Genomic DNA, 10,487 nt, shown 5'->3' with positions numbered 1-10,487 from the left:
TTCCCGCGTGCATGTGTATTTGGCGGGAATTCGAGAAATTGTCTCGAGCTCTGAGAGTCTTAAGCGAAACGACACTGATGTTTAGACTCTAAGTGAGATGGTTAAATGATACCACCAGTCTGTTACCTAATTACAACGTTGTCTCCCAGCTTTAATGTCTGTGTCGAGACGAAGCTTAAACTAGTGTCCATGCAGCAAGGGGACTAGCGTATAGTTACTGATCCTCAGGACATCTTTTTTTCAAACTCGAAAAACTTAAAGCTTCTGCGCCAATTAATTTTGTGTTAATTTTAGCAATGAAATTCTAAACTACCTGATCTATATCAGCTCATCAGTATATATATAGGAAAGTGGTGAGATCGCGTCGAATCTCATCGTATTTCAGGTTCGGATTTTGATCGATACGGCGAAATTATTATTACAAGAAGCAGATTATAGCACGTGGAGGATTCCGGCAACCCTACATAGCAGCAATAATAGTTCCAAGTCGCTGATCCGAAGCGCGAGCGGGAATTCGGCAATACCTATATATAAAGCGCGCGAGCTATAGATTAATCTAGGCATGGGGGGAAGAAGGGTTAGGGGGGGCAAGGGGCGGGGCTAAGAAAACTGAGATTAAAGCACCGTATAAAGGGAATTAAAGACGAAGGGGACTTAGCGCCAAGACTTATTTATCCATATAGATAATAAGGAATTTATAGATAATATTGAAATTGGAAATTATATCCTAAATGAGCGACTATTAACTAACGATAAGATATAATGATTGCGAGTTAAGTAATATAATATAATATATATTATAATTTAAGGACTAAGATGTGATATTATATAAGCCATAAATTAAAGACTGCGCTAGCGAAATAGGTTAACATTTGCTGTATAGTTATTTAGAAATTAAAATAATATAACATAAGTCTTTAATTCGTATTATAAGTATCGGTCTGTGGTGCCTATGATAGGAATTGTAATGGGCGGAGCTAAGATACTATTGGTTTGAACGCCAGAAGAAAGATGAACCCCATTACCAGTATGGCTATGAAGAGCAAGACGTAGAATGGTGTGACGTACCACTCACGAGACAATAATTAACGGACAACCACGCCATCTTCGTTTAAATAATTATCTTTAAAAATAAATGTCACATGATCATAGTGAATACCATCGATGGGACGTGAGAAAGAAGACGTAGCCAAGGCTTTAATACTTCATTTAAAAACAAACTTTATTCGAGACACTCGATCCCTTAACATAATGGCACGTATAAAAACTTGTTTAATATTTGGGCCGAGCTGTTTATTCTAAAATATCCTTGGGAGGGAAAATTTCAAGTGAACGAACTTTAGTGGTAATAAAAAGAGCCATTAATTAAGAATAAAGGCTAGCGACGGTAATTTGGAAAACTACGTATAAAGTAAAGAGAGAGAGGAGTGAGAGAGAAAGATCGTTAGCTTGAAACTAAATGGGGCAAAGCGGCGAGCCGAGCCGAGCCCGCATGTCGATCGCAACTTAACTTTAACGGCCAGCTTCCTCCTTTCCTAACGATTAATTTCGATAAATAGCTTGAAATAAGTGTCTACTGGACACACGGCTATTTTCTCATCACTTGCGCGCGTTTATTGAGTTTCGAAAGGAAAACCATAGGTAGCTTAAGTACATAAAAATGCTCGTCCCAATAAGTCCACGTGTTCTACGACATTTTGACACAAAGGTCACTCTAAAATTAATTTATGATTATAGTGTTTTACGGATGACCCCTTAATTAAATTAGCAAAAATGTCTTTGTTGACAAATGCTAGATAAAGTAAAAGATAAGTGGACAAAAAGGAATGACTGAAGTAACAGATATTAAAAACTTTCATTATAGAGACACGATTATAAAATATCAAAAATTGCTTATCTTTGTTACCCAAATTATTTTACCTTGCATTATTTTTGGAAAGACTACGTGAGAGGACAGAGTCTTCGTTTTACATTCACAGATATCTTAATTTAAATAAGGAAGGGGGTCATGCATCCGTTAAACACTCAAATCCTAACTCGTTTACTACAAAATGTAATAGAAAATTTTCAATAAGGATGAACGACTCCCACATAGGAAGCAAAAATTTGAGTCTATGATAGTGATAATTGGAGACTTATATTACTGATAAACTTATGATACAATTACTGATGGAGCAGACGCTCAAAACCATATAAAGGTAATTAAGAAAGTTCTCAAGAACAATCGCGTCTAACAAAACCGAAAACAACAACAAATATTGTGCTGCAACAAAATAAAAAATGCAAAGGATAAAAATAGAAATAAGAAAATATTTCAAGAAAAATAAAATGGAAAGAAATAAAAGCAATATAAAATATAAAACATAAAACATAAAACATGCGAGAAACTATCGAATACATCCGAAAAAATGCGCATTGACGTTTCACTATTGTGTTTGTTTTCCAGTCTTGTAGAGCGAATGATATCGTGATATAAAATTCTATTAGCCAAATGACGCGTTAGGACTTATCATACTCTTAGACCCCATGACTTAGGCCTTATTGCTTTCATTTAATTTAGTTCCCCCTTATATAATAATAGTGGCGATCCCCTCTGTATCGCGTCAAAGAAATATAACATTTCTTCCAGGATTAGTACGACAATCACGTTCGTGTATGACCAAAAAAAAAAATAGTACATCTGATAAACCATAACGGACTTCAAATAGCCTTACGCAAAAAAATAAAAAGAATATCCTCAAACTTGTACAAATCAGAAGTTCATAAACGAAAGTATGAAAGTAAAAACAGAGGGTTTGGACACTTGTATAAATGTTACGGAAACTTTCAGATCTTGTGTATTTTTCCCCAAGAAGTATAAAAAGTGGTTTCTATTTCTCGTAGCATTATTTTTCTTTTACTGACACTTGGCACTCAATATTTCTCTCTTTTTAACAGAAAAAATTCTAAAAAAAAAAATAAATAAAAAACCTCCAAACTAGAAAGTACCGATCGAAAGTCAGCGCGAACCACCAAGAGTTGAAACTTGAGAATTTATTCAAGAATTTCATGAATATATACAGGGTGTTCCAAAAGAGGATGGTTGGTAGGACCAAAGTGCAGTGGGTTCAATTGGAAATAAAATTTATGTCGAAAATATAACTTATATGGCTGTTTTTCCCAAAAGTACATCCTGAATTAAAACCAAATTTCTACATTGGTTAATTAATTTGAAAATTTATTTCGTGCAATATTCACGAATAAACTGAATCAATTCATGTTACGAAGCGCGCGCTGAAAAAAAGGGTAGAAACGAAATCGGGAATTGGAAGAGAAGGGTCTAGGGCATTGTTAGGCGCAATGTAAGAAGGGTTATACCTTGGCTATTATTTCAATGGATTACTAAGCGATCATCCGACCCATTCCAAGGTTGCGTGAAAAGGAGGGGGAAGCTGATTTTAAATATGAAACTAACATTTCCATATCGATTGAGAGTGGCACGGGGGGGAAGGGGGGGCAACGCTTGACAGAAAACCAATTTCGACAAACGGGCTGTGTGCCGCTACAGCTTCCCGAACCTTCTTCCCTAATACTAAAAGGTCCTTTACTCTATATGGAGATACGGACCCAAAAGGGTTTAACCCCTTGAATTCATGACCAATATTGAGGAAGTTACCACGTGTAGTTACTACTTGTAGCACCCGGCGTTGCTGACTTTACAGGCATTTTTATGACATTGCACAAATTAAGGGGATGTTCTTTGGGAAAGCGATCACATTTTGCCATAAGGGCCACTGTTTTCGAGTTATGATTTTAAGACTTTTTCAGGGATGACCCCTTTGTTAAATTTAAGGGGCCATCCGTAAAATACTGTGATTAATCAAAACATGAAAACAGTGGTCCTTAGGGCAAACAAAATGCAGATAGAAGTTACATGTTCGACTCAAAATCTTTCTAAAGAACATTCCCCTTAATTTATCTCAGACATAAATTTTAAAGAGGATCATCACATAAATTCGACATTAACCCTTAATAATCCACCTTGAAAACTGACCCCCATACTTAACTTAACAGGAGTAGGGATGGTGATGCCCAAATTCGGGGGTCCTGGCTGCCCCGTTCACGTTTTGACAGCGATCCTACAAACCCTTATACAAATGTTTACCATATTGTCTACCATTAAATCGCATCGCGTCTCCTCGCTTTGAATTAAATCCTAGAGGGAGACGTCCCAGCTCCCGCAGTAATTGATCGTCCTCATTGACATATACGAATTAAGTTCATACACCACAGGATTTACTCTGACAATTAAGAATTATTTAGATTGGGGAGAACCAAGAGGACCTTCAGGGACATTTCTATATCCATCCCGTTTAAATTTAGTTACAAATGTCCACCAAAGTCAGACAATTTATCTAATTCCCCTCCCCTTTGGGTCACGTCACTTTGGTCCATAATATCTTTATAACGAAATTATTAAAATTAACTACTGTATATTCGTTTGGCTTTTGTTGATGAAAAGTGAACCCCAAATTCAGAGGTCAGGGCGATATCGTGATTAAAGTCATTTTCATGGACCAATTTGAATTTTTACTTTTATTCAAGTGGAAAAATAGTGTTGTGGGTTTTATAAATGACTACTAACGTCGTAAGTTCATAAGATATATTACCACCATGAGTTTGTCACTAGTTACAAACTGGAGCTTGTCATGAAGTGACGTAGGTCATAGATTCGAGGTAAAGTGACACCTGGTGAGGCGCTGCTTTCAAAGGCTTAGTACAGACTAAATAGGAAGATGTAAGTCCTGCAAAATTAACCACCGAGTGTAGAACTTCAATTCTCGCTTCCGTCGTTCTCGAACTAGCTCACAGTAAGTCTCTAGCATTACCAAATATAGGTAGTGTCATACTTATGGGGCATATCTTATCAACTTATGGTAATATGAACTAATAAATATCAGTTCACGTTTGGAAAATTATCAAAACCAATATGGAATTCCATGACCGAAGGGTGACTCCGATAAGTATGAAATAAATTAAATGACCAATGCGCATGTTCTTAGGGTTAACTGAGTAAAGTGTCACCAGAACATGGGCCCCATAAAACAAGGAAAAAGTCATACACGTGGAGTAAGAAAATAACACCCTGTATACGAAATTTTCCTTCCAACTTAATTCTTACAGTAGAAATAGAAGCAACCGGAACTAGGACAGTATCTGTACTTCCTGTAAAAGTCTTCTTTTATATTTATAGCTTCTATAAACTGGGTGCTATTTCGATGGAAATCGGGGTTCAGCGAGTTTCGACAGACGGTGCTCGGCAGATAGAGAGCTGAGCCTCGCTCCTTACGCCCCGTGCCCGCATACAGTTAAGGCTCTAAGTAAACTTAGATAGGATAGGTTGAGTTATAAGTTAGCTATAGCTGCAAGCGATATAGCAACCCCCTTTGCCTAAGAGATTTGAATGGTAATGCGAATTCGTAAATTCACTTCCATAATAAGGACATACGGAAAAGGGGTCTGACATTATTCTCAAAGACATTCTTGCGCCTTAAGATCCATAAAATTGAATTAAACCAAAAAAAAAGGCAAAAAAAAAAAACTTTTTTCGAATTCTGATATTCATTTTCAATTTTCTTACAATTCTAGATTATTGAAGAGAAAAAATATATATTTTTTTTAATAAAGTTTCTGGTTACAAAAATACTGGTGCCAAAATAATTAAAGTTGAGGATTATTTTATACTAAATTTTTTCTTATTTTTTTAATTAAAAAGAGTTTATAATTAATATCAGAAGTGTAGGCCTTTCTGTGAAGCAAATGAATTAAGTCAGTGGGGTATACAATTCTGTTAGTTGTTTTTCCTGTCTGCTCTAAAGAAGTCTATGTGAAAGTTAATTATTTATACAGGGTTTTTCTGATGAGTCTGATAATAAATTAAGGCGGATGTTCTTTGGGAAATCAATTTAGAGTCAAAAATGTTCTGTACTTCTATCTCCATTTTGTTTGCCCTAAGGGACACTGTTTTTGAGTTAAGATTGGATGGTGTATTTTACGGATGACCCCTTAAATTTAATTAAGAAACTGTTCAAAAGACAATGATTTCTAATTTAATTAAGGGGTCATCCCTAAAACACTCAATCCAATCTTAACTCGAAAACAGTGTCCCTTATGGCAAACAAAATGTCATAGATAGAAGTCACATTTCCGACTAAAAATTGATTTCTCAAAGAACATCCCCTTAATTTATTATTAGACTTATCAGAAACACCCTGTATATTCTTTTGAATAAAAATAAATTATTCTAGTATGTCTCTTTAACTTTTCATACAAAACTTGATTAATAAAGAAAACATGTTTTTGTTTACGAGTTCGCATAGGAATATTATAATTAGAAAAATAATCAATATTTGATGTTTCATAAAGACATACAAGCACAAACATTTCATTTCCATTTTGCATATATATATATATATATATATATATATATATATATATATATATATATATATATATATATATATATATATATCCTAACCTCTTTCATTTTAATCTACAGACATATAGGAGTTACCTTTGCGTATCACTCCGCCAATTCATTTTCTAAAGCTACATTTTCCGCTTGATTCTAACTATAGAAAATACTTGTAAGTTCCTTAAGTAAATAGAGTCGGCACGCGAGCAACACAAAACAAAAATGAACGATGTCACATGAGTAAATAAATAGAAAAGACAGTTTATGACTATATTATAAAGATATAGGGAAAATTTTGAAGGTATAAAAAAAATGGAGTTATATATTGAAAAGTGGCGTCTCAAATCATGGATCTTCTAAACTCTAAAATGAGGGAAAACAGTGCACGAGCAAAAATGTAACCTGAAATTTGACAGAACTATTTAAAGCTAGGCACACGTGACACGCCTTGCAGGTCCACGTAAAAAACATATGATCTCTATTTTTCTTTTCTGGTATATCAAGGTCACTTGAAAATTCAAAAGCTCTAATATAGATGTTGGAAGAAAAACGCTTAGAGCGCATGCACGGAACATTTTTAGAGATACAAAGTCCGTGGTCAAACCAAAAACAAAGATCTTTCTTTAACACTTTTCTACTCAGTTTTACCCAAAGAACAGTGCACCCTTTAATTCACATCGGACTTATCAGAAAAACACTTTGTATCTCCTAGAATTTCAAGGTCACCAGAGTAAATGAAATGTAGAACTGTTATACAAGTTCTCTTTTTTAATCCCTTTTATAAATACAAAGTCCGTGACAAGTCTAACCTATAGACCTAAGTTAGGGAATCTACAGGCCTAGCTAACATCTATGATGCAATATTAAGGGAGTTTGTAGAGTTAGTAGGGAACGGTACGTGCGGGGAATTTCACTCCCCATACCACACAACGCTTTACTAAATTAGTTTTTATTGATTTCCAACCGTAGACGTTTTTACGGTCTAAAAACTTTCAAAGGAAACTAATCAACGAGCGCTTCTTTTCGAGTCTCCACGCGCTACAAATACGAAAGAAGAAAAAAAAAACCTGAATAGCGCGTTGAAATAAACAAGATACTTAAACCCTGTGTCATTTCAAAAACCACCATTTCTTTATCGACTCCAAGTTTCAAGTTGCGTAAGATATTATTTAATAATTTTGGTTACGTAAGGGATTCAGGATTTAACGCGTACGACAAACGCAGGGATTCTCAAGACATTTTTACGATTGTGAATGGGTTACGAAGAACTTATATAAGACCTGAGAACAGTGATCAAGATTGAATTGAGCTGTAGTCCAACTGATCTAAGGGTTTTTTTTAACTCATTACCAAGATTCAAAATCGAAGATGGCATTTCATAGATTCATAGGTCTTATTTGGGTTTTTGGAATTAAGGACAATTAGTAATTATGTACTTGATAAATTAAATTAATTTTTTGTTAGGTTACGATAAGTTAGGATAGCTTGGTTAGGTTATGTTAGCTTAGGTTAGGTGAAGGTGAGTTAGTATAGCTTGGGTTAGGTTATGTTAGCTTAGGTTAGGTGAAGGTGAGTTAGTATAGCTTGGGTTAGGTTATGTTAGCTTAGGTTAGGTGAAGGTAAGTTAGTATAGCTTGGGTTAGGTTAGCTTAGGGTTAGGTGAAGTTAAGTTAGGATAGCTTGGGTTAGGTTATGTTAGCTTAGGTTAGGTGAAGGTAAGTTAGGACAGCTTGGGTTAGGTTATGTTAGCTTAGCTTAGGGTTAGGTGAAGGTAAGTTAGGATAGCTTGGGTTAGGTTATGTTATCTTAGGTTAGGTGAAGGTAAGTTAGGACATCTTGGGTTAGGTTAGCTTAGGTTAGGTGACGATAAGTTAGGATAGCTTGGGTTAGGTTAGCTTAGGTTAGGTCACGATAAGTTAGGATAGCTTGGCTTAGGTTATGTTAGCTTAGGTTAGGTGAAGGTAAGTTAGTATAGCTTGGGTTAGGTTAGCTTAGGGTTAGGTGAAGTTAAGTTAGGATAGCTTGGGTTAGGTTATGTTAGCTTAGGTTAGGTGAAGGTAAGTTAGGACAGCTTGGGTTAGGTTATGTTAGCTTAGCTTAGGGTTAGGTGAAGGTAAGTTAGGATAGCTTGGGTTAGGTTATGTTATCTTAGGTTAGGTGAAGGTAAGTTAGGACATCTTGGGTTAGGTTAGCTTAGGTTAGGTGACGATAAGTTAGGATAGCTTGGGTTAGGTTAGCTTAGGTTAGGTCACGATAAGTTAGGATAGCTTGGCTTAGGTTATGTTAGCTTAGGTTAGGTGAAGATAAGTTTGGATAGCTTGGGTTAGGTTATGCTACGTTAAGTTAGGTTAGCTTAGGTTAGGTGAAGGTAAGTTAGGATAGCTTGGGTTAGGTTATGCTACGTTAAGTTAGGTTAGCTTAGGTTAGGTGAAGGTAAGTTAGGATAGCTTTGGTTAGGTTATGCGGTTATGCTACGTTAAGTTAGGTTAGCTTAGGTTAGGTTAGGTGAAACTTTGTTAGATAAAGTTAGTTTAGGCTGGGAACTTGAAAGACGGAAAATTATCTTGGGGAGGGTCCAGTAGGTTAACTTGGTTTAGATAAACTTGGCCTAGGTTAGATTAGCTTAGTATTTATCTCATGATGTACGCAGGGAGCAAAGGGTAAAGGCTGACATTTTGTTTAGGACAACGTTGGGTTATGTGTAGGGATAGGGAAATCTCTCAAAGCAACACCCCATAAAATCCGTCCATTTTCGTGGTCTTATTTTATATTATATTTCTGGGCGCGTAGCCATGCATGCACAAGGAGTTCTTGCTACGACTATTCTTTTCCAAGGTATACATACAAAAAACACACAAGATGGAGGCTTACAGCGTCTAAAGGCTATCTTTATCTGACCGTAAAAAAACCCAGATTGAATGAAAAAGAAAGAAAAAAAAGATTACGCCAGGGGACCTCTAACGCTTTCTTTCATGGAGAATTTTTAAGATAAGGGCCTAGGTCCTCCCGAAAACAATGCAAATTAAAGCCTCTATATTGAAGAAAAAGAACGTGGCACGGTACTTTGAACGTTTAGGGACCCCACAGATTATAGAGACCAAAGTTTAAATAACCATTAAGTTTGTTTTTTGTTTTTTTTACTGGAACGTTTCTTGAACAAAAGCTATAGTCGGTTCTATTCAATATTACGAGACAATAAGGCTTAAGTATTGCCTGAAAGGTTATTGAATAAAAAGATCTTAATTGGTTTAAAATTTATAAAGGTTCGTCGCGGAAAGAAAGGTATTAACTCTATTGTATAACAACAGGAACTTAGGCTTAATATTCTTCACGAGCTTCAAAAGACACCATTTTATAAGCTCTACTTTGACTTTGAAGAGACATAACTCTGGTTTTATAAGAGATACGGGCAAATCCTTTGTATACGTGATAGCCCTACTTCTTTCCTTAACAGTGATGCTAAATGTTTAGGGTTAAAACAAACGGGGTTAGAGTTATTATGCAAATTAGTAAATAATAACGCTAACTCTATGAATCTTAATAATTATTGACTTTTCACTTTGAGACGTCAGAGCTCTGGTTCTATAAAAGATACACGGAAATACTTTGAGGAGCTTATAAGCCAACTTCTTTACTTTCTAATGGTTCTTCATACATGGGCTTACAACAATCAGGACACGAGTAAATATGTAAATTACTCCCTATAAATTTCTCTCTCAAACTTAATCATTACTGACTCATCTTTGAGTCTTCAATGTCAATTATATAAGAAATACAGGGAAACCTTTAACTATGTCATAGCCCTACTTATTTCCATTCTTTATAACGACACTAAATACTTAAGTCTTTTCTTTAAAAACAAGGTTCTTAAACTAAGGAAACTAAATTGATTTTAAACTGATTTACATTTTACAAGCAACCAAATTAATCTGCAGATCATGTCGTCCGCTAACGGTATCTGATTAATTCAAACTGAAGGTAGGAAGAAATGCGGTTGTTATACTCGATACGATAAGATGAAATTTAAAAGACT

This window comes from Phalangium opilio, unplaced genomic scaffold, assembly GCF_054372755.1.
Source record: "Phalangium opilio isolate 3A_F unplaced genomic scaffold, DU_Popi_V2 ptg000014l_1, whole genome shotgun sequence".
NCBI classification, from domain to species: Eukaryota; Metazoa; Arthropoda; class Arachnida; order Opiliones; family Phalangiidae; genus Phalangium; species Phalangium opilio.
The sequence above is the reverse complement of the archived record's forward strand: the minus strand, read 5'-3'. Positions refer to the sequence as shown.